The sequence below is a fragment of the Balaenoptera borealis genome (genome assembly GCF_965194805.1).
Source record: "Balaenoptera borealis genome assembly, chromosome: 17".
Classification (NCBI taxonomy): Eukaryota; Metazoa; Chordata; class Mammalia; order Artiodactyla; family Balaenopteridae; genus Balaenoptera; species Balaenoptera borealis.
In genome coordinates, this window is record NC_138876.1 from 68,842,203 (window position 1) to 68,868,333 (window position 26,131).

Genomic DNA, 26,131 nt, shown 5'->3' on the forward strand with positions numbered 1-26,131 from the left:
GCCTTTCCGTTCCTTCCCCTACCGCCCTTCCTCACATCCTCCCCCTCAGCCTGGAATGTCCTCACTCTTATTTCCTTCAAAGCACAGTTCAGATCCCATCTTCCCCACAAGATTTCCCCGATTTCCCTTCTTTTCTCCCCATTGACCCGGCACGTAATTCTTCATGTGCGTCTGGTTTCATAAGTCTGGGGTCTTGTGTGGTTCTCCGGGGTGGCCTAGGACAGGCACTTCATGAGTGTTGATGAAATTCAGCTGACAGCCAACGTGATGTCACCTGGGCCATCAGTCTTAGAGTGGAGGGGCCCCGTGTAACCTCCATGGGCTCAGGTGAAAGCCCATGTTGATGGGCTCTTGAAGCTGTGCAGTGGGCCCAGGAGGGTTTGTGATAGCCTTTACTTTTGGGTATTGGAAATTTTCATAAATTTAAAAAAAAATAAAAGAAAGAAAGCTTTATAAAAAGTGGAGAGGAATGTCTAACCTTGAGTCACATTCCTTTAGGACATGTGTTCATGAGGGTACCAGGAACTCCGGCCTCTACTGAGTTCCTGCTACTGCACATCAGGAGACCTCTGAAGTGGAACTTACTTCCTAGAAGGCCAGAAAAGTTCCCGAAAGGTGAGATTTTCAGAAATCACAGACTTCTGGGATGTGTTTTATGAGAGAACTTCTCCACTGTGGCAAGAATGCAGACTATCACAACAGCAGCTCGACATGAGAACGATAGCTCTCTGGTGATTTATGATATGGGGTGAAGTACAGAACACGAGCTGTCAGGTGTTGAATCTCCGTGGCTAAGCGTTCAAGCGTTCTTCAGGACGTCCCCCTGTTAGTCTCTGGTGAAAGCAGGGTGCCGTCAGTGCCATCTGTGGTGGGTGGATGGACCGTGATGTCATATAAGAGACTTGGGGTGTGTCGACATGCTCTCCCATGCGCACAGAATGTTCAGTGAGTTAGAAGAATTTTCCTGCTTCCACTAATTTGGCACAATAAAAACTGATTCAGGTTCTAAAGAGGAATTTTGGCCTCCAGTTCTTGAGGTTTGGGCTTCGGGAAGGACAGCGGTCCCATTGCAATTCAGTTGTTCACATGCAAGATCTCTCTTTTTGTTCTGCTCAAGTCAGAGCCATGACCATTGTTATTGCTACCACGTGTGAGTCCCGGCTAGGTGTCAGGCACTGGCTCGATGCTTTACATGCATTCTTAACATAGTGATTGTCCTAAAATAGAGCTGTTTAAAAAAAAAAAATCTTCATTTTACAGATGGGAAAACTGGTCACACAGCTTAGGAAGTGACAGAACTAGTATTTGAATCTAAGTCTGGCTGTGATTTTTCCATTCTGCTGAAAGCTGGAAGAAACCTTAGAATCTTAACTGCTAGTTTTCAGACTGGGTTCCAAGGAGCACTAGACTTCCAACGAAGTGCTTCAGGAATTTTGGGTTGGGGGGGGTGGTGTGGATAGGGAGGGAGCAAATGTGAGGAGGAGACCAAGCAAGTCAACAGGGCTTGGGCGCCGTTCACTGGATTCAAACAAAGAAGCTTCATCTCCGTCTGTTTTATAGAGTGACTTTAGACTTTGTTTAAAACAAGGGTCTTGCTACTAAAAAAAAATTATTTTGAAACTCTAGAACTAGTTTAAATTCTTCATTAAAAAGGTATACAGCTTGAGGTTCAGAGAGATTAAATGCTTTGCCCAAGATTTTATAACAGGCCCAGCATTAACTGCAGATGTCCCAGCTCTGCCTGGAACCCCAGGTCTCCCTGAGTCCTTTATCTCCCCAGTGGTTAAATTGCAGGGAAAGTGAGAGAATGTCTGACCTGACTGTGTTTCCTGACAGTATTCTTCTTGAAAACTGAAGGCAGGCATACTCTCGACTTTGGCTCGATAGACTATTTTTCGTCTCTTTGGCTCCGTGTCTAAATTAGTCAACATTCACCTCGTGGCAAATGAAGATCAAGTGAGGAGTAAATATGTAATTTGTCTGGATGATTTAGGGCTCTCGTCCTCTTTTCATTCAAATCAAAGCAAGTAGCAGAGGATACTTTCGCGTGCATCATCTAGCTGATTATATAGCCTTGGCCTGAGAGTACTCTTGCTAGAAAACTGCTTATGCCCCCGTGGTTATCAGTCCAATCAAAAGTGACTCTTTTCACAGGAGACACCATAGGTGTGGCGAAGACATTACTCATAGGTGTGGCGAAGACATTACTCTTAAAGGGGTCAGTATAGCCAAGGGGAAGTGAGTCTCCCGTAAGTCCACATAGCTTGCATGGCTTGTACAGTCTAAGATTTCACATGCTGCTTTGACATCTTTGAGCCTCACGGGGCCCCAAAGGGCTGTGAGTCCCCCTACTTTTACCTGCAATGCTCCCACCGAAGTGGGAAAGGCTCCCCCACTGGTTAGGTCCCCGATAGCTGGGCATCATCGCTCCACCTGGTCCTCATCCTAATAGGTTTCACTTCCCTGCCAGCCCACACAGTCATTGCAACAGGCCAATCACATCGTCCCTGGGAACCAGGGTACCACTTACCGTCTTGGTACTACAGAGCCTGCTCCCCACAGCTCCTTCTTTTTTTAAAACTAATTTTTATTGGAGCATAGTTGCTTTACAATGTTGTGTTAGTTTCTTGCTGTACAGCAAAGTGAATCAGTCATACATATACATATATCCCCTCTTTTTTGGATTTCCTTCCCATTTAGGTCACCACAGATCATTGAGTAGAGTTCCCTGTGCTATATAGTAGGTTCTCATTAGTTATCTCTTTTATACATAGTAGTGTATATATGTCAATCCCAAACTCCCAATTCAACCCACCCCCACCCTTGGTAACCATAAGTGTGTTCTCTACATCTGTGACTCTATTTCTGCTTTGCAGATAAGTTCATCTCTACCATTTTTCCAGATTCCACATACAGGCGATATTATACGATATTTGTTTTTCTCGTTTAGACATACTTCACTCTGTATGACAATCTCTAGGTCCATCCACATCTCTGCAAATGGCACTATTTTGTTCCTTTTTATGGCTGAGTAATATTCCATTGTATATATGTGCCACATCTTCTTTATCCATTCCTCTGTCGATGGACATTTAAGTTGCTTCCATGTCCTGGCTATTGTAAATAGTGCCCCCCAGCTCCTTCTTGTTCCCTCTGTTCCTGAATGTGCCTCTGTGTTGCCCCATGTGGCACAAAGTGTCCGCTTCCCCTGGGTCATTAGTGTATGTGACTAGTAAACTGCTCTTGATCCCCTGTGTCCCAAGTCAGATGTCCTGTGTTTGGTCATCCCAGAACCCTAGGGCAGGACTCCCTCCCTCCCCCACGGGGTGAAGAGGAGGCGAACAAAACAATGACCAGACATTAAAGCTAATACGAAATGGAATTTTCAGAGAACTAGTGCCAAATATCACATCCTTTGGAGTTTTGCTAAGCATTAGGCTATTGGCAAATAGAAATGACTTTTAACTGAAATTAGCCGGAACTGACCTAATAAACTGACCTTTATTAATTTCAAGGCTCCTGAGCTTTCCCATCTGCTCTTTTTAATTTTTACCATTCTCACCTGGAGATTTTTGCGAGCAACAGCATTGTTCTCTCTCCTGAGATGGCTTAACTTTAGTCCTGCCCAAAGGCAAAGGAATCAAAAGATGACCCTGCCATGCCTGTCATTTAAATCTTTACTAACAGCATTCTTTCAGAACAATGTAGCAGAAAGGATTTTTCGCATCTCTACAGACAAGAGATTATAATAAGCAGATTTTTTTTCCGACTGAAACATCCCAATATTAATGTACAATATTCTCAGCCCCAGAAACAAAGCCTTCGATGTAATTTCTTTCCCTGTTCATGAGATTTACAATAGGAAGGTCGTGTTTGTACTAGATTTCGGCTTGAAATTAATCTTCTTTTCTCCTTAGCATTTCTATAGAATCCACGCACTTCATTATTTAGTCATTTCCAAATATTAAATGCTTGTCATTTTTGAACAACGATCTAATCTTCCCTTTATGGGTGGAGAAACTGAGTTGTGGAACTTGCAAATCATCGCCAGGACACAGATCGTTCTAAAGTTTGCGGCTACCCGTGGAAATGCTTTCTTCCACACATCTTAGCTTACAAAATAAAATTGTAAATTGTCTCATAAGCAGCAAGTATGACATCCTCCAGTTATTAGAAAGGATTCATTAAAAGCTCATTTGCATTTTACCTTATCAGAGAAGCTTTATGGAGTAAATAAATACATTCAAACTCCACCACCAACCTCAACACAGGCTGTGCTAGAATCACTTCCCCTGTCTCTGGACTGTGCCTCATACAGATCAAAATATATTCTTAGTTCAGTTGGACAAGGGTTCATTTGAAGCACATCTGGTGCTCATCAAACCTCTATTTTAGGAGTGGGGAATTCTTTTTCAGAGATAGATTATGTCTGGAAGGTCTATGGCAGCAAACAGTCCTCATTAAATTTCACAACATTTTACCGACATATATACAGTACTCGCTTTTATGTGATTACGGAACCCAGGCAAAACCCTGCACGGCCACTTCAAAGAATTCCTCACTTGACTAATTCTAAAGAGTAAATTGATTTTCTCATCATTTGTTGTGTTTGACAATAGAAAGGCTGACACAGCAACATTGCTAAAATGACAGCTCCTTTCTACTCAAGGGGAAGGAATTCGTGTTAATATTCTTAATGACTGGCATCTTTATGAGAAATGTGAAATCATTTATCCTCAGCAATAACCTGCCGAGGATTAAAAAGTACTTGGTACTTAGAACGGAAGTCATCTGTCAGGAAAAATTATTTAGACGGATGCAAATGAACTGAATAAGTTGGCTTCCTAATTATGGTGTGTATATTCAAGTTTGTTAAAATTGGTTCGAGCTGAAGAATTTGGAGAGGATCTTTCAAGAAGTGGTCTGACATTCTGCTGGAGGAAAAGATAACACGTTCATTTGATAAAATCCTTTCATATTTCCTAAGGATTTCTGGAAATGATTTAAGAAGCAAGGCCATGTAAATCAAGAGAAAATGCATTAAGTAAGCGCACATATGTCTTGCTAATTTGGAACAACAGTAATAATGCCTCATGGAAAACACCAAACAGCGTGTTCATCGTGATGCCCTAGATTCTAAATAACCAATAGTGTTTTCCATGGGTGTTTGTTTCAACCCTCTCAGGGCCGGCTTGGGAGTTAACCCAACGGAACAAGTCTAAGCCAGCCCTTAATGAACGATGTAGAGACCAGTCTGTATTCTGTAGGAGTTGTTCCACTCTTAATGGGCCTGGTGTTGCACACCAGTTAGCAAGTTTTTATTGGAATCTCAGTCTTCTCTGCCTCGCTAGCTTGATAGCAAACCTTCATTTAGCTCTTTACCAAAAAGCCTAGTAAATTGTGGGAAGAAGCACTTTCCTGGCATTGGCAGTTTAATTAGTCTGGAAAAAAAGGGTGTAAATTTCAGGCAAAAGTAAACTCCCTCAAGTAATTAATGATGAGGTTTTACTGTTTAGCATTTATGTAGAACTTTCTTTTGAGAAAAAAAAATCGGCATTGATTTTTGAAGACAAACTGACTTGGGTCCAAATCCTAGCTCTACAGGTGTGTAATTTTTTTTTTTTTTTAATTTTTAGTCTAGGTCCTTTTCTTCTAACTAGAATGAGTAGTACAGGAATAATGAAGTCAGAAAGTGAATAGCAGTGTCCAGCACGTGGCCGGTACTCAGTATCATTCAGTTTCTCCCTCCTTTTCTGGCTCTTTTAGGGTGTTTGTGTCCTAATCACTAGTTCAGTATTATTTGCCCTGAGTCAGTAAAAAAACATTCCTTTCTTCAGTGAGCACGAACTAAGCGGTGACCCTGGCAACAGCTGCTTAGGCTTCTGTATTTAAATATAAATATTAAATGATATAAAGAGATAACAGTAAGGGTCTCTTTAAAAAGACAATGACTGATAATTATTAATAATAACCTGAATGTTATTGTTGTGACTTCAGCCCTGGAGACAAACAGTTATTCAGGGCATCAGGTCAACTCAAGCTGTTAGGGTTGGTGTCAGAAATCCAAAGAAAGCTTTTGCTAGAAAACAGTGGATTAGAGAGACATATAGAAAAAAAATGAACCGAGGGAATATCATCCAAGATATTTAGTGATGCCGAATCCAGTTTGCCCCCCTCCAGTCTTTTTGTGAGCAGGTGGAGGAAAAAATGGCAAATGCAAAAACATATATGCTAGAGAGCAGGGGCTGGGCAAAGCATAGGAGCACAGACTGGGTGGAGAAGATGAGGAGAAAGCAGAGGCGTGGAGGACATAGCTGACCGCAGGGGCTGAAGTCTCTGAGGGATGCTGATAGAGCATGTGCTGAGCCCAAGACAGGAGAAAGCCTCGTTCTGCAGAATCTGCAAGTACCCGTGTCTGGGGCTGGCAAGTGCATTAGTAAGAAGAACCAGAGATTAAGAGCCCAAGCCTGAGGCAAGGCTGATGGACAGCAGGAGGAGTGATAATGGGCCACGCCTGAAAGGAATTGCTTTAATGCTATAAACCGGTGCCAAGTGGAGAAACCTGAGACCCGATGTGTGATTGACTTCCACGAATGCACTTTTTACCCTGAAATTCCCTGACATTGCAATCAAGTTAAGCTGTGCACTTAAGGTGTCTGTGCGCTGGGGGGCGAGGCACGGGGTAGGACAAAGGTCATATTACTAAAGCAGGAAAGAGGTAGGAGAATGTGGTCCTCTTGGCTCACCTAACTATTCTTGTTTGAGGAAAAATGGATACAAGTGAATATTATTGGAAACTTTGGCGTGGGAAGAAACCACAAAAAGGACAGCTGGAATCGTGGGTTGGAAGAAAGGAGGTGGAAAAGTATATCCCCTGCCTCCTGCCACTTACCGTGACCTCACGTCTTCCCTGACTGGTCCCTTCCTGCATCGTCAGCCGGCACCTGCGAGGGCACCTTACATAGTAAGTCAGCTGTGTTCACCTTTTATCCTGACTGGTTATAGCAAAGGGAAAAATCATGGACTCCCAGCAGTAAGACTGAGTATGACTTTTGTCATAGAGACAGGAGATTATCCAAAAAAGGTTATCCAGACAGTCGAAATCTGTCAGATTATTGACAGAGCAGTTCAAGTTTCCAAGAGCTGGCTTAAAAAAATTTTTAAGTGAAATTTGGTTTCTTCTTTACATTTTTTTCTCCTGGTTTTGAAACTGTGTGTTTTGCTGTAAAGCCGAGGTTTGGCAAATTGAACCAACTCAATTTTTAGGTCTTGTATTTAAGTATTTAGATCATGACGTCTTAGAAGCTTTTTAATAGAGAACTCCAAACATCATTTATTTATTTAACAAACATTTACTGAATGTTTAATGTGCGCCAGGGGTTGCTGCTGATACGAATAGGATGTGGTACCTGCTTTTTCAAACATATGCTTTTCCATACAAACTGTGTTCCTGGAAAGAATTCTCTCGATTGCAGAATTGAAAGATCACTGAATATATGGAAAAGAAATTAGCTAAAATATCAACTGAGCTTAAAGGAAAAAAGGGAAAATGTGGAATAGGACAGTTTAATTAATGGTAGGAGTTCGGAGGGGTCCAGGTCCTGCCTTAACCCCTATAGTTCTACACATCAGTCAAGTTAGTCAGACTCTCAGACATGTTTCCTTGTTTGTATGATGGGGACCATGAGAACTGCATGTCATAGAGATGTTGAACAAATTAAACTAGATAACGTATATAAAGCACTTACTTGCACACAGCAGGTAGGTATTCAATAAACCTTAGCTGTTATTATGTATAATATTAGTAAATAAAACACAGGCATCTTTTTCAGTCATTTAGTTTTGTCCTTTAAGAGAATGTTATTTTTTTCTATTGCTAAATAAAGCATGAGCCCTAGAATTTTTAGATATGGTCATTAGGAGTATAAAAGGCATTGGAATGTCAAGGGCATGCATTGGAAAGAGTACTGGTTCTGGAATTTTAGGACCTGAGTATCTCTCTGCAGAATATGACTGCCAGTTAATAGCTATGAACAATAATGATACAAGTAACCTCCACAGCCTGTTTCTTAATCTGTAAAATGGGTCCAATAATGCCTGTGCTATCTACTTCATCCAAAGAGTTATGAGGATCAAATAAAATAGGATTGTAAAAATGATTTGAAATGGGTAATATGATATATAAGTAAAAGTTATAGCTAAATAATAATTATGAGTTTTCCCTGAGCTATGGTACTGATTACTGATGACTGGCAAAAAATGTAATTGTGGTTTATAAATATTTTAAGTGGAAATTACTTTTCAGTTTATACAAGAATAGATTATAGGTTTGGAGGAAGTGTGGAGAACTAGAAGACCTGGATTCTAATCAGCTCTATTAGCATATGCAAATTATTTAACTCCTGTGTCTCTGTATCTTTTATAAAAAAGTTTGTATTTGAAAATAATTACAAAGAAAAAAATCTGAGGTGTGGAGAATTGATCTAACTTACAGAAAAGTTGCACAAATAATAGAAAAAACACTTGCATACCATTTACTCAGATCCATGTATTGCTAATAGTTTGCCCCAATCTTTTTATCAATTGGTCACTCACTTTCTCTTTCTATGAATTTATGTATGTTTGCATGTATATATTTTGTTTGTTTGTTCTTCCTTGAATTCAATGAAAGTTGCATACCTCATGGTCTTATAACCCTAAATATCTTTCAATGACACAGGTACTTAGTTGGGTGACATGCTCCACAGGGTGGTAAAAATCAAATGAAATGTTGGAAAGCACTTTGGAAAGTATAAATTGTTATATAAAATTAAAAGTTTCATAAATTGGGAAAAATCAAATTTCATAAAACATCAAAGGACTTACTAAGGAAGTCCATTTTCAATGTGTATAAGAAGCTAAAGATGGAGCAAACTTAGGAGTCTCTGTGATGGGTGAGGGAAACGAGAAAGATGCTCTCGAGTTATATTACTTCTGGAAGGACCTGCATCTTTTTGTGTGTTGTTTTTTTATTTTTAACAGTTTGCCATTTTATGTGGTCTCTTTGGTGGAGATTGTGAGCATGTTTGAGAAAAAATCATAGAAACTCAAGGGCAGTTGCTGCTCAGAGGCAGAACAAAAGAGCTGTAAAGAGTTTGGGAAGAGTTCAGCTTTATTTCTTCTGGTTCTCCCTTTGAGTAGTGAAAATGACCTGCTTTATTTTCATTACAAACAACAGTTGAGATACAAATAAGAAATAGGAAAGCATGTTTTATAGAAGTGGTCAATGTATAGGCTTAGTTGAAAATAGTATGAACAAAGTATTCTTAAGGACCAAAGACATAATTTTTCATAGAATCCGTTTCCAGCACTCACTGTGATTAAGGTTTAGCTATATGAAAAACATAATTATTCTGCCAAATTACCTCTACATTGACAATAGAACTCTCCCTTTCATCAGCAGATGTAATACTGGTAAGCCTGATTTCTTTATAATAATAACCAGGTTTCCAGTCACACCCTCCAGTGAACTGAAATATAGCCAATAACTTAACAATCTGAATGCAAATACTCTTTTTTCTGTGGCATATTTCTTTCATTGCTCTGAAAATTATAATGGCTTTCTTTAGGTACTTATAACAACAAAAAGAAATCTAGGACATGTTTTAAAAACAAAACTATTTTTTCAAAAAAATCAAAACCACACTTAAGGATTCTAAGTTAATCTTTTATTTTGAATTATTAAATTGTTGTTCTCAATAGTGCAAGATGAAAAATGTAAGTTAATGGTTATGAAAGACATTTATAATCCAACAATGATTAATTTTACTTCCTTTACAAATAGATCAGTTTTAGACAAATTATGTAGGTATATAATGGTATATACACTCACATAATTTATAAAGCTGTGAAGAATATGGCTCTTATACTTCTCTTGGGAAAAGTCCAGTACCTGGGGACGTATTTAAATGTTTATTTCTCAATGAGGTGACATCACTGAGGGACAGCCCAACTGATGTAAGGCAACAGGTTTCCCTACTGTAATATATTTGTAATCACTTGAAGCGTGAAGCAGTGAAGTAGGAGCTAGAAGCCATGAGTTCTAACACCGATTACTCCACTCACTAGCTCTCTAGAATCCTCTGTCAGATTCAGTTTTCTGGTGTGCAGAAATGACATATTTGCTTTGCTTACCCAAAGACTGCAAGTTCCAATGATTTCACTCAAGGGAAAATGTTTTGAGGGAGTGATGGTAAATACTGTCATCATCGCCTGGGTAGCATTCTTTCGGCAAAGGTTAAAAAGTGCCTTCACAAACAAGGCTCTTGATAACAAAGCTACAAATTTTCGAATCAGTGCTTGGGCATTTCTGGTAGAATGGATTTTCCGCAAAGAATCCATCTAAACAGTAAATGCTTTTGCTGGTATTTGTTCCAGTTCCAAGAATTCTCTGCAGTCCCTGATTTTTCATCACGGCACTAGCAAGAGGGGCCATGGGAGAGCTGGGTTCATACCTCCATGTTCTCCTTAGTTCTAGTGTACAACTGACGCATGAACTCCGGTTAATCCTGGTAGAATTTTACTGCCTTATACTTTTTGATAAAGCCTGGACTATAGAACTATCTCTGGTAAGAATGAGTTTTAGGATTCTTAGGCAGGCTTCAGTTTCCTCAGATGTAAAATGAGGGATTTTATGTAGATGATCTCTAAGGAATATCTCTAATATTCTGTACTTCTATGATATTTTCCGTGCCTTTCCTGGGAAATCTAGCCTTAATTCTGATTATTTAAGAAAACTACACGACATAATATCTGGTAGCTTTGACAGAATGTGTGATAATTTCCTCTTTCTTCTAAGTGATTTAAAGCCTCTCATCTCACTGGCAAATTGTCCTACAAATGAGAATGTGATTTTGAGCCAATGAATTTTTACAGTCAAATCCCGCGACAAAAAACAAACAAACAAACAAAAAACACCCCCCAAAAACAGTATGATTTACTGTGGAGTTTACAGGGCATTTTAATTTATGATATGCAGCAGATAGTGGATACTTTCATTCAGGTGGGACGGGTCTATCTAGCACTGTCCTTAAAATTCTGGTCTCGCTGTAGTTTTACATGTCCTTAAAAATGGAATTGTCACAATCACCTCAGTTCAGCTCTCAAGAGAAATTAATTGATAGCATAGACTCCTGCGTGGCTGGCGTGTGAGTGACACCCAGCTCTACAATTTCGCATCTAATCAAGGAAGATGGGAATTCTAGTTGGCCTATTGTCTATTTGAATCTGTTTCTGGATGGAATCCAGCTGGCTCAAATGTAGCCCTGGGACAGTGATGTGGGCAGAAGAAGGAAAAAAATTAAGCCAGAAAACTGGTGCATGAGACAGGGCTTTCCACATTGTCAAAAGAATTGCCTGGTGTAGCTGTGAATTTACTTTTGATTAGTTTCCTAAAATTTCTCAGTGACTAAAATGCAATTTTCTATCCCAATTATCGTTGACTATTCTGGCTATGACTATATAATGAAGACCTATATATCAGATATACCATCTTGAAGCTATACTTGATGGATGCAGAGGTTTAAAACTCAACTTCTACCTTATTGTTTCTAATAGTAAAGAGAGAAAGCAATATTAAAAATCTATGAAGAATAGCAAGAAATGCACAATTGTACCTAATTAAGAGCTAAAATTATACGGCAACATTTTAAGTGGTAAGAGATCACCTATGAGAAGGACATTATTAACGGTTGGTATAGCTAGGAAAAGAAAGTTCCATGGAGGTAAGGGGGTAATTTTTCTTCAAGGATGGGTGAGATGTGGACATTCACAACCATAATGGGAGGGCAGCCCGAGCCCAGAAAACAGTATGAGCAAATCCTTAGTAGTAGAAGTAAGTGATGTAAATTTAGGAGATGCTGGACCAGCTTAGGAAAGAGCAGAAAGCACATTGGGGAAAGGGGATGATTGTAGTGGAAAAGATGATGTGGGTCCTTAAAGGCTGGTGTTTCATTTAGGCTGGATGCTGTAGGAAACTGGAAGATGGCTATTTTAGAGTAATGGAAGGGCAGGATGAAAAGTGCTAAAGGAAGATGAGTTTAACAGTGATATGTAAGATGAATGGGAAGAAGAAAGATAAAGTGTAAGCTCCATTTAGAAGCAAGAGGTGACGCAGAACTGGATTAAAGTCCTTCCCTGTTCCCCCCACCATCGTTTTTAGTTTTTAGGAGAATGTTTTATTTATTTAGACTGGTTTTAAGGGAAGAGCAGAGTTTTCCAGTTAAGGAGAATAATGTAATCTAGATGGAGAGAACGGCAGAATAAAGGTAAAAAGGTAGTGGGTGGCATGCTCCTGAAAGGTTAATTTGCTCAATATCTCATTATTAACGGTAGCCAAGTTCTAGAATCCAGGTTTCCAATGTTTTTCCACTTTACTACCCTGCTTCTTTTTCCCAGCTATAACACTACTGCCACTATTTAGCAAATTTTATTTCATTGCTAGTCACATTTTAATTTACTACTTGCCCAGCATGAAATGTGATTTACCTGAAGCCAATGAGGCAGTCCAGTGGGGTTTTCTAAGCTTCCAAAGGGGTTAGAACAGTGGCAGAAGCAAGTGGAAAAACATCTCCAATTCCACTTCTGAGATAACTGTAGTGGTTGACCAGAATGGTGGCTCAATGGGTCTCTGATTTTCGAGCAAAACAACTGAGAATAACAATCGCTATGCATGAAGTGTTTCATAAAGCTTATTTCCTCTCTGTTTTCTGTCCTTATTTTTGTGTCAAAAAACATGACTCTAGGACAGAACATGTTTTGACTGGTATTTTTTTCCCCCTTCCTCTCCATTTATTCATTTTTCTTTTCTTACAAAGACCACGCTTCTCCCATTGAAGAAGTCTTTGTACCCCTGAGACAGGTCGACAAGCTGAACACGTAGGAGTAGAATCCTGAATTGAAATCTGAGTTTAGACAGTCTGAGATGAAGGAGGTTAGGCGTATCAGTCCATATACCATGCCTTCATCTCCAAATATGCACAAGAGCCCATTGACCTACGTGGACACCAGCTGAAGAGACCTAGTGTTAAACTTGACAGCTAAATCCAGCTTTCGTGCTCGCTGCAGATGATGTTTATTTCTCTAATGATGGCACTTGTGTATTCTATCTTTTTCCCTTGGTTCCTTGCACTGGATGTCTCAAGAATGACCAATTCAGTCATTAGCCATTACTAGTTTCCGAGTGTATGCTGACTCATGCCAATTCAACCCCCATGCAACCCTAAATGAGAACGAGATTTACAGGTGCTGATACTTAGGCTGGCATCTCTCCCACAGGAACCAGGGAACATGGTTCAGAAAACTCAGTTGAGTAAAATAAAGTGGGCCAAAGTCTTCATTAGAAACTTGAACAGAACCCAAGTCTCTTTTGAGGAATCAAAATGCTGTCAGGTCTCCACAGGTCAATGTTATTCCCACAAATTTCTAGCAACAGGACTACATTTTAAATTCCAAATCTGGCGGACTCAAGCGGTGTATTCTTTAATCGTGCTGCTCCCCAACATCTAGTGCAAGACTGTGAAATGGCAAATATAATCCTCTACCTCTAATAAAATTATACCTAATCCTGAAAACTATTCATTGATTTAGTATCAAGAATGGCTCTCCTGTTTTGGAGAGAAGCTTAAAATGAACTGTGGCTGAAACAAAATAAAAGGGTGGAACAAGAGGAGATAGAAAGCAAAGCAGCGGGGTGGGGTGGGAAAACCTTTCCCAAACCTTAAAATTAAAAATGATTTGTCTTTGTAGTTAGTGAAAAAGGGAGTGTCAATATCACTTGTAAAATGTCATTTGTACATTCTGCAAAAGGATGTCAACCAAGCAAGGTAGAAGCTGAAAGTTCTGAGCAGAGGCAACTTAAATATTTCATCTCTTCTTGCCTCTAGACTCTTTAAAGTATATGTCCCTCTCCAGCAACATTTTCTTAGTTGAAAGAAGAGAATTATAGGTATTTAGCAGAAGTAGTTTGTTGTTCTTGACTTGAAAATCCCTTACTACCCTAAAGTTTAAAAACACTAGAATAGTTATCAGGTCAACTATTTTCTTAATCTGAGAAAAGATTCTTTTTATCTAAGGAGGAATATGTCATAAAAAACATCAGTTGTGTATGTCTTATGTCCATTGATGATGAGAAAGTTAGATTTTATCTGTTTAAAATTATATTGCTAAACATTTATATGCACATATATTTACCTGTGTTTGCATTATAAAGTTATCCCAACCATAGCTTGGGATATTTATGGTGTTGCAAAATGAAATTACACTTCCAGCATCCCCATTTTCCTTAGGTGGTGTCACCATTCCCTGTCTACCTGGGCTTGAAGCCTCAGTGTCTTCTCTGTCACTTGTCTTTCCTTTGTCCTCTATTTGACCAATTACCAAGTTGTTGATATGGTCATTTAGTTCTTCACAATGTTTCTTACACCCATCCTTTCCTCATTCCCAATGTCACTGATGAGAATAGGCAACCCTTTTTTTCTTTTTTTGGACTCCTGGTACTCTCCCAATTGTATGTTCTCTCTCTCTGTCTCTCTATCTCTCTATCTCTCTCTCTCTATCATCTCTCTCCCCATTCCTGAAAAATCTACTGCTTAAACTTCCTAAGGCATCTATTTCAACTATGAAATCCAACCTCTCTACCTGGTGTCCTGATGTGTCACCACACTCTAGAGTCTGGCCTAATTTAGCTGACATGACAGGCTTAAAATAGAAAAGAGTACAGAGGAGAGGCAACCAAGGACCACACTCTTTCTCCTCCTCCTTTCTCATCTTCTCTCTCTTCCTCCATCACCCTTCTTCCCTCCCTCTTCCCCTTCCTTTCCACCCTCTCCTCTGCCGAGTGCCTCTCTTCACTGTATTCCCAAACTGTATCTACACAAATCCTCTGACTCAAAAATACTATGTCTTGGCTTGAAAATGACATACACAGTTTAACTCCAAGCCTTAACTCAAGTGGTTCCTTCTGCCATCTTGGAAAAAGAATACAGCTGTTTGAATCCTGACTAAGTTCTAGGCGCTTAATTTTATTATCTCATTGAACCTTGATAACCACACTTTGTGATCACCATATCCCCGTAGAAAAGGAAACTGAGTAAAAGAGGGTAAATGAATTGTCCCCATGGAGTTTGTAAAGAATGGAGATGAATCACAGCTCTGATTCATCCTTAACGATGTGGAGAAAAGTCTTGCCCGGCTCCGGTTCCAGCTCCTCCAGTAGGGGGCTCTGTGGACATCCCTTTTAATTAGTATTAATAATTGATACTTAACCACAAAATTCCTTCCATTGCTACTAGAAATTTTTTTTGTGGGGGGTGTATTTTCCGCTCACAGCTAAACTAGAGATTCCTTCAGGGCAAGGATGGTGTCCTATATTATTTTGTACTCCTCTCAGCACTAGGATAGAAATACATACAGAGGAAGTTCTTGAGTACACACGGACTAAATGAATTAGCACATTGATGCAGCTTTCTTAAGCCTGTTCCTTTTGACTCCATTTAGAAGGCACCTATGGCTCTTCCTTAGACATCAGATCAACTGCCAAAAAGTAATTTAAACTGTTTGATATTGAGCCTATCCCTCAAATCTCTTTTACTAAATTTAGATGTCATATATGAAAAGAATGGGATAACACATGTGAATCCTCTAGGTGTCTCAAATAAAAAATATTACATACCCCATGCTTTTATTCATTTGCTATATCCAGAACATTTTCTTTTTTCTTGCCAGCATGAAGCTCTCAAGAGGAAAAAAAAGGGACATGTGATTTGTAAGGGCCTCTTTTTGCGGGGGATGCACTCCTTATAGATGAAAGTTAAAAGCTGAAGTTTCTAGAATTTCTGGATGCAACGCCAAGCACATCTGTGTACTAGGACATTCTACTCAGGGGAAGATTGATTATTGGCAGGTGAAAGTTAAGGGGGAGGCTTTAAACTGGCAGGAAGTCTATTCAGAGGACGTGTTATAGAAAGGTGATTTTGATGCTAAGCCATATTAGTGATAGGCGTTTGAGGCTAATATCCACAGGTGCACACTTCTAAATTAACTTATCAATAAATGCACACTCTGTATGCATTTCATCGGTTCCCCCCATGACCCTGGTATAGCTAATATCTCAAAATAGGCTAACCTTCAGTTTTATTTTAAGTTAATACAGCAGGTGTTGCCTGTGAGTTATAACACCATGCCACAAAAACGGGACAATAAACAGAACCCCCTGTAATTCAGATTTCCATTTTGTTTATTAAGAATGTGCTCTTATTGTTCAGAAAAATGGGAGAATGCTTAGATTGGTGTATCTGGGGCCTCCATCAAGGCAATGAAAACAGGAGGATTTTCCCGAGTTCTTGAAATAAACTTGTTTCAGGCCTATTACGTATTCCATGAAGTGGAAAAGCTGCATATATTAGTAGCTCTATTTGCAGATGGGAAAAAAACCATAGAACAAAGTAATAAAAAAACTAGTTCAGGGTTTCAGTTAATTGTAGCAATAGACCTTCTTTCTAGCAACCACAGTTTGTAGCTGAGCTGAAGATTTGGACAAAGCCAACAACAGAATAGAGATGAAAACTGAGGAGAATTAAAAAAACAAAAAAACAAAAAACCGAGGAGAATAAAACAAAAGCAAAAATACGTGAAGGTAGATGAACATCTACTTCAGAGTCAATTGCTTTGAAACAGAAAATTCAATTATTGTAGTTTTATAACATGATTGGATATGGGATAAAACAAGTCCCCTTCTTACTGTGGTTCTTCTCTTACACAAGTGTCCTGTCTTGCCCATGAGTTTACCACCCATGTAAACTTTCGAATCTTTATTTTACGTTCAGCCGGAGCCATCTGGGCTCTTGCCTGTTCCCAAACGCTGCTCCCACTGTCAGCCATCTAACTCTCTTGTGTGAGAATTTGTTTATTATTTTCTGAAATTTGTAGATTAATTTGGGGAGACTCTACCTTTTCACCAAGAAACACGTGTCTGCTCATTTGTTCAGCATAGCCATTCAATATCAACCTCACCCACTACAGTTAATGAACAGTGGCATGGCCAAGTTTCTTAGATTCACAATTTCAAATATGCAGGAGTAGTTTCTTACAGATTTCTAGCTGTGTAGTAAAAAAGGAGATCAGCATATAAGAAAAGGTTTTACCTTTGAAGGTCAAGAGGAGAGCTGCATTTTTTCTTTTTAATTAACAAAGGTTTAACACACTATCGCGCAGTAGTACGTGGATCCCATATTTTGAGCAGCTAGTTGATCTGCTACAGCTAAAGATGAGGTCAAGCCACGTAACTGTTAATGCTTCGCTTTGAAAGTTCTATAGTCATGTTTGCTAGGAAGAGAGAGGCATCTCTAGATATATTGCCTTACCCTTCATTTAGAGGAGTTCCAGTCTCTTTCCTCTCCCTGGTCTGGGGCAGGTGCAGACCAGATGATCGGGATTGGAAAGAACATCCTTTGATCTGTCCCAAGATCCTGAAAACTGAAGCTGAATGACCAGTGTCCAAGGACGTATCTGCTAGGTGGCATTTAGTGCTTTGTGAGATCATTTCTCGGTCAGCTGCCCTTCTGGGGAAAGGGTGCAGATAGACAGCTCAGTGTGTGATGGTGGGCGCAGAGTTTGGGAACAGGCCAGAGCTCAAGCTGATTGCTTTCAGCTTTTTGTTCACTTTGGTTTAAGGGTGAAGGACAGCAAGGGTCCAAGCCCCTTGTTTTGTTTAAATGGTATCTTCCTTTACCAATTACTTCTGGAAGTTTGACCTGACTCTCTACAGTGTTTTGCCAAGTTATTATTTCTTTCTGAACAGTGGGCCAGGAGGAAGGAAGAGGAGCACATGACCCTTTGGTGAATTCAGCTCCCTGCTGGGGTCCACTGTTCGGGCCCTTTGTTCCCCCAGCCCTGTGGCCCAGCGCCTGCACTCTTTCTTATCCTTCAACGCAGGACCCAGGACTCCCTCCTCCCTGCAAAGGGTATTCAACTGTCACCATTGTCCCTACGGGTCCATTAACTCAGTTGCTCCACATCCCTAAATGCCAAAAGCAGCTCCTCTGGTGCTCTCTCTACCCCCGCCCCCCTTCCCCACACCCCTGCCTTTGGTGGCAGAGAAAAAAGCTAAAAGAAGACACACTTTAAATAAACAGATAGAATGAATGATTGACATGACCGAGATGAACACAGTCATGTATCCTAGACCTATATCTGCATATGCATCTACCCACCTTCTCTCTCCCCCATTCATTGCACATGTGCTGAGCTAGGTGCTTTGTGGTTTTCTCTCTCTTCATAACATCCCCAAAGAAAGTATTCCTATCTTCATTTTACAGAGGAGGGAGCTGAACGGTTAAGTCACCTGTCCAAGGCCATGCAGCTAGTGAGAGGGGGTACCTGGATTAGAACACAAGTCTGTCTGAACCCAAAAACTGTACTCTCCTGCTTCCAAAATCATGTTTGAAATTTCACACCATAGCAGGGCAGCTAATAGATGTGATTTCTACCATGGTTATAGAAAGCTGAAATAGGAGGGGATTTTTCAGAAAATACTCAAGCTTAATTTTGGACAATCATTTCACACATTCTGCCCAAGTGGCATTTTTCCTAAGCTGCCCCCAAATACAACCAATCAAGTTTTATCGTTTTTTTTCCCGTTTCTCTTATGAATGGAGAGGAGACTATTAGAGCCAGTAAATGGCTCTAAAGTGGGGTAACTAGAGATGAAAGTGCCTTGGATGTTTGAATGTCCCTGTGAGCTAGCCAACACCCATTTACTAGTAAGGCATAAAAGTGAACCAGGCCAGTTCCTGTCTTAGGAGTCTTCACCGTACCTGAGGAGTCAAGTGATAAGAAGGCAAAGTAGAAAGTAGGGCTAAAAAAAACAAGGTAATTGTGCTAATTGCAACCCACAGATAACCAATAGCCTCAGTGGAAAGAAAACATCACTGGGAGATGTAGTCAGGGGAGGCTTCCTGGAGGAGGTGGAACTTAAGCAGAAGCTTTGAAGAATGAGTATACAGAGGTGATGAGGATGTCCTACACACAGGCTTATAAACGTAGAACTAGAAGGAATGTCTCACATGATGATAAACTCTCATTTTGCAGACAACAAGATGGAAAACTAGAGTGATTAGGGGTAAGAGAAGAGACCAGGAAGTGGGGGTCATTGAGCTGGCCACTTGAGCCACAGGGAAGGGTAGACTTCTGCTGCTGTAGGGATTTGGTGGGAGATACAGTTGGAAAGTTGGGGCTGAATAACAGAGAGCTAACATGTCGGACTGAGAAATTCAAACTTTATTCTTTGGACAGTGAGGGTCCATGTGGTAATTCTCAGCTGAGAAATGCTTTGATGGAAGCCGTGTTTTAGGAAGCTCAGCCCACAACTGGTGGACAGGAGGGAAGTAGAGGCAAGAGGACCCGTTAGCAGGTTGCTGTAATGACCCCCATGTGATTGGATCATTGCACTGGAGCGGTAGCTGTGGGCCAGATGTGGGTGACGCTTTCAAGGGAGGACTCACAGAATTTGATGACAGATTGGCTATGGGGGTGAGGGGAATATTAGGGAGGAAAAAAAAGCTAACAGGCTTATACCCCTCCTCCCCAGCATACTGAGTTTGAATTGAAAATATTTTAAATAGGAAACATATTTCAGGACAAACTTTTCCCATAAAATATCTTCTTTCAAATATCTTTTTCCGCCCATGGATCTAACATAAAGGAAAGGTAAATTCACCATATGACCATAGACTTAATTTCATACATGAGCCTCCTTTTCTTCAAAGTCAATAATGATGATTAAAAATAAAAATCTATTTAGAGTCAGCTCCTTAAACATTTTAATCCCCTTAAATTTACTCCATGCTCTCCCCACAAAAAATATTGCAGAGGGAAAAAAGAACCAGATGTCCTGACCTGACCCATTGGCTGGCCTCATCCACCTGGCAACGGTTGGTGAAATCTCAGTACTCAGTATTAGAAATCCTGCTTTCTGGATTCCTAAAGGATAAACCATTTAAAATCTAAAACACAAAAGAACCAAGCCCCTATCCTTTCCCATATGGGTACATAATTAAGACAGTAAATGCAAAGTGTCACATGTGCCACTCGTCTCTGCTATTACAATGGAAATGACCACAGCAATCTGCTTGAAGTCACATAAATTTCCTTAGAAGGAAAGAGTAGAGCCCTTTTAGTTCTTTGATGAAGGTTCCTGCTTATCATCTACCACGAGTTCAATGATTATCTGCATTCATGTATTTTAGTTTTCCACGCCACTGTCAAAGTGGGTTTTGTAAGTTAATGGATCAAGCTTTCAGATTGCTTTTCGCCTCTGAGATTTGTCACCTTACTGCGTGCCTAGATCACAGGATGCAGCCACAGGGCAAGTCAAGATCTCCCTCAGCCCCACCCCCCAGTGATTTTTCACCTCGCTGGGAGGGATACCCAAGGCGCTCAAACACTTTCACAGCTGTTAGAATACTGATGGGAACTTCATGTGTGTTACCAGCACAAGTGCTGTCAGGAAGAAACCAAATGTCAAACTGAGGTATGTGGAAGTCACCATAAATATGCCTCTGAATGTTTACCATCTGGAACGGTGGATTTAGATTTTGACAAGAAACTGGGATTGCCCTGCGGGCAGTGTCTTGAAACAGACCCTCTGGGTTCGTTAAGTAACTTCACATTACCTAAGCCTTGTTAGGGGGAGTAACACACAGCCTTGCCTTCTCAAGGTGTGAATTTATTATTTCTCAACACTTCCTTTCTTGTTTTCATCCTGCCTAAATCCTGCGGACAGCTGACTTTTCGGGGGGTGGAGGGGGTTCTCCCATATTGCCAAAATCCTGGGCAGCAGCCTGGTGGTCAGTCTGCAACATTAGCAACGTATGCTTGTGGCAGGGGAGGGGGATTGGGGCTCCCATGGCTCAACAGGGACTTGCCTTTGTTAGATGCCATCACGCCAGATCTCCTGGAGGAAGAGCCCATTGGTGAGGAGGGACTTTACTTTCTCCTGAAATATCTCTGCTATCGTGAAAAATGGCATCGGTAGCCAGCACTGTACCTGCTCCAGGCTGTGCCTGTAACCCTAATCCTGACACAATGCCAGATATTAGTTTGCCTTTTCTGTCTTTATTTTTTTAAACCCCAGTTCCATTGTAAAGCTAAAATGGAATGACTGGAATTCCAAAAGACTGCAGCTTATGAACTTAGTCCTGTTAGGGTTATGTAATATTGGGAATCGGATCTTAACTCAGTTGTAATAACTGCCTGGTTATTTATGAGGATATTTTCTCATTGAAGAAGATTTCTGAGACTATTTCAGAGAACACTCTGAATAACAACTAGATACTATAATAACAAATGCTTGTAATCTTAATTTTTTAAAAAGAGGATTAATAAACAATAATGGAAAAGAAAAAAATAAATTTTTAAAAAGAGGATTAAGAAAATCAACTCTCTTGTTGCCAAAAATATATGTAATGCAACTTGAAACATAATTTTTCAAGCATCTTTTTGCAGCTGAATACAAAAATCACAGAGCATTAGCCATAAATTCCTGTTATGCAACCTACAAAACAGCTCCTATTTCAGAATAGCTTATATACAGTATTATTCATAGACTCTCTCACCTGCCAAGGGTGAGGACAGTGTCGGGTTTCTCTATGCAATGTGGAAGTCCAATAGGAGCAGGAAGTTTTAAGCACCACAGGTATCTGAACACTGACGTGGGAGCGCAAGCCTGTCAGGGTGCAAAAGAAGTAACTCATGGACCCACCTTGCTGGATCACAAACTTGAAAAATGGAAATGTTGTCTTTGATCCCTGTAAAAATAGGGCACCAACTTGAAAGGCCTTTGTTATACCACAAATTAAGCATCAGATATAAACCCCATTGCTACGTTCAGTTCAATCTAATTTTCATGGTGCTTTTGTCAGAGTGGTTAAATCAATGGCTACTCACAGATATGATGACAACTCATTTTGTGTTACCGGATGACCATTCATTTCCAGTGACTAATTTGTAATTAAAACCTTTTTTTTTTTTAACGTTTGTTTAGAACCAAGCCAGAAAATCTATTTACATTTAATTAACACTTCAGAGAGCCTGTTTAAAAACCCATAAATGTAGGGACTTTAACGATCCATTACAGAGATGCTCCTTTACTTTTCAGTGACTTGTAAAACTTTCACAAACAGATCTGCAAATGAATTACCTCCATCTGCTCCCCTGCAGCTGCAGAAGGGCCGTGTTAAAAAGCATTTTCCTACTTCTTCCTTTTCTGCTTTTCTTCTAGCTCTAAGCATTTTGGGTTTAAAGATGCTCTCTCAGCTGCTCCGAAGGCAGCCCCCTCTCTTAAGGAGTTTCCCACTTTAGAGTCCATCTCCAAATTGTTTTCGAAACACTTTGGTCCCTCACAAATCAGACAGGATCTACATTGCAAAAATCGGGGAAGAAAGCTTTTCCATCTCTGCCAGCAACTCAGTAATAGACTCTTCAAAGAATCTTGATCAATTGGGTAGTAAAATGCAACAGTTTGAAAGTGACTTTTAATTTTGAAAGCTAAGATACATGCATTCTTGGACTTACCCATCCTTTATGAACAATTTAGAGCTCCTGTTTTGAGTATGCAACGAGGATATGAAAGGGTGGGGACCAGCACCGCTTCCAAAGACATTTTCTGAGCTACACCTTCCAGAGCAAGGCTTGAGGAGTGTTAGTTTTATAAAGACAGCCAAGCACCAAGCTATGTTCACTGTTATCTGTCAGCCATACAATAGCAGCATTGATAGGAGAGCCACAACTGGGTTTGACAAGTGTGCTGTGCTAGCATTCCATTCAAAAGTATGTTGAGAGAGAGAGAGAGAGAGAGAGAGAGAGAGAGAGAGAGAGACAGGCGCATTCAATGTCTTTTACTTTACCTGAAAAAACTGCTTTTCTTGTGGCTGCAGAAAACGAATTCCTCCTCTTCTTCCCCAAGGAAGTAGTTCTCTTGCCTGCAACTCTCGCTTGGAGAAGACCACACAGCTCCAGCGAGGCAACCTTCCTGCTCCTAATCCCCACTCAAATGTGATGACACACACTAACCCCAACCATCTGGTGAAACACGTCCTCAAGCACTCAGCACAGTGGTGTGTCAAGACGGGCTGCCCAATCCATTTGCTGGGGCTGGGTGTCTCTCGCTGACTGCAGGCTGAGGGCAGGGCTGAAACTGGAGGTCTGAGAACTCCCAGTCAAGTAACCTGAGATTTTCCGAGAGAAAGAACTGCTAGAAAAAGAGAAGACGTGGGAGGTGCTAAAGAGAAGGTGGAGGGAATTAATTATGCCGGTGGCCAGTTGTGCGGTACTTTTCACAACTCCTTGTGCGCCCCCGGGGGACCGTGGGGACCCCCCCCCGTAGGATGCACAGAAACACTAAAAATCTTTTCCTGCCAATCTAGGGAGCGCAATCTACTCAGCGAGCACCCATCCCCCCCCCACCGCCCCGCCCGGGAGATAAAAAATTCATCTTGACATACTGATAAAGTGTTCATGTGGGAGTTGTTTGCACTGAAATGTGACATCTACATTTTGAAATCTACACTCCTACCTTCCTGTGATGAGATTGCGGCTGTCTCCAGCATTCCTGGGAGGAAGCGGGTGGGGAGTGCAGCTGAGAGCAGAAACTTCTCTCTTCCCACAGAAAGCTCTTCACGGTTTGTCAGGGGCTGAACTTCAGAAACAGTCAATGAAAATCATTTTCGTTTCTACTCGTGTAAAATAGCACGCGCTCCCATAGATAAAGGCGGCTGTTTGAATCACTCGCTGCCTTCACAGACATCTCTTTGTAAAAAGCGCTGGGTACCAGAGGGCTGCACTCTGTCATTGATTATTTTTATTGGCTTCTAGTTAATTGCACTTTTAATGTCCATATAGCTCAAACAGCTCGTTAACAATTTTGCTTTGAAATGTTTTCAATTTGGGGCCATTTCAATACCTCCTTCTTCTGTGCATTTCTTTCTTTTTTTTTTTTTTTGAGTTGTCTGAACTGTTTTATAGAAGTAATTACTTTGATAGCAATTTGAATGAGAAAATGGCTATACTTGTTACGGTACTTTTAAAGAGCTATCTGGAAATAAATTAATTGCCTCAAATCTTACCACTTAAAAAAATTCCATCAGGCTTCTAAGGAATTTTGATAATCTGAAATAGAAAACAGGAATTTGAAATATTAACAACTCCCTGACCGTCTGTGGGAAGCCAACATTTTAAATATTGCACTTTTTGAATTTCTTTGGACTGGGAGGGGGGATCACTGGGGGGAAAAAAAAACCCTTTAAACTTGCCTAAAGCATGAAAATCTAGACTACAAATAGATATCTAATACTCAGAATGCCCATATCACCAAGAGAATTATTTCAATATCTAGCAAAATTGACTAACTTTTTCTTTCAGGAATTTTTGTGTGATATTAAGATACTTAAAAATGACTTCTGGTACAATTTTCTGAACCACAGGATTAGAGAACCATTATTTTCAGACAGTTAATTTTTCCTATAACTGGGCTGTAGGGAAGAAGGAAAAAAAACAGTATTGGAAGTTGGAGTCCTGATTCATTTGCTCAGTTTCTTCCCAGAAGTGATTATGAGGTGTCCGTTTCACAATATGCGGTAGATTCACTAAACCATTACTCCTAATCAGCTAAATCCAGATACATAATCAACACTGGAACATTCAACAATGGCAAGTGGCCCCATGGGGCTAAAACTTCCCTCGGGCACCATAAAATTTTTAATAGTGCCAATTATTGCAAAGCAATTTTTTCATTAAAAAATTTTTTTTTCTTTTGGTTAATCCAACCAGACCCACGTCTGGAAATCTGGATTACCTCAGCTGCATAGATTTTGAAGACCCTGGAGACGTTATTAAGGTAGTTTGCCTTCTCTTAAACTGTTAAATTGAGTAACAAAAGTAAAACCTAAGAAACTGTAAAGGTGTTGAATCACGTTTTATCAACCCTGTGCTGGTAACACACCTTCTGTGAGACATTTCCCCAGTGACCCTGGCTCTGATCCACACTATTGTGGAGAAAGCTTTTTAACAGAAACATTTCTCTTCTCTTCTCAATTGTAAATCTTTTCCTAAAATCTCAGTCACTACTTCTCTTTTATTGATAACTTCCGTTATTATGCTACCTAAAACTTGCTCTAAAATTAAAAATACAAGTGGAACAACAGATCTTGCCTGTTGGCTATGATCTTAATTCTTGTCCTGTGCAGTGCCTGTAAACATTACCTTTCACAAGTATTCTAAACTGAGTCCACAATGACACATTTTGGGGTTGATGTTCTGCCATGCTTTTGTTAAGGAAAATCAACTCAAACAAAGACCTGAAGCTGGTGCTGCAGGATAAGATCCGGGCTCCCCTTCCCTCTGTAACCAGCTCCAGCGCTCAGCAGTGTCAGTTTAGAAGTTAAGAATTTTCCATTACCTCTCTTCCCTTCCCCTTGCCATCTGCAAACAGTTTATTTTTTAAGAAAAAAAAAAAAAAAGTGAAATTGATTCTATCTTGAAAGATCGAAACCTAAAATATGACACGTTCTAAAAGATGATACTCAGCTTTTGAATGTCATGTTGATCAGGGCGAGGTTGTGTGCAGAGGCTTCATCACAGGAATTAAGTAGGGACACTCCTAAAATGAAAGATTAATTGTAGGTAACGGTGATATTGAAAAATAGCCCTTCCTATTCTGTTCCCACAGTTAAAATGTCCCTTTACTTATTAGCGCCAATTAGTTTCCATGGTAACTGACCAGCCCTTGTAAACCCCTACTCTGAGCTTCGCTCATCTTTGTCTAGACTGAGCTCACCACCCTTCTTCCTCCACAGATGGCAGTTTAGCTGGGTCTATATCTATACCCATATCTTTTGCACACATGTAACAGGCACATAAGTGCCCACATCCACATTATTACTAGTACAATGGTGGCCAAGGGAGAATGGAAGTGGCATTTAATCCCTGAGCTACAACGCGTGCATCTGCTGCCACACTAATTTTTCCCCCTCTTGGTTATTGTTTCTTCCAGCCTTGTTCTATTATCAGCTGTTTGCTGCTTGTAATTTCTTTTCAGGGA

General features: G+C 40.3%; 1 protein-coding gene across 1 annotated transcript in view; it reads right to left on the bottom strand.

The window, feature by feature from the left end:
- The window catches only part of SULF1 (sulfatase 1), a 162,365-nt gene extending 138,965 nt beyond the window's left edge, over positions 1-23,400 (bottom strand). The window contains exon 1 of the mRNA XM_082363398.1: positions 22,941-23,400. The gene's annotated coding sequence lies outside the window, so the exon portion shown is untranslated. The remainder of the gene's footprint in view (positions 1-22,940) is intronic.
- Between the last annotated feature and the right edge of the window lie 2,731 nt (positions 23,401-26,131).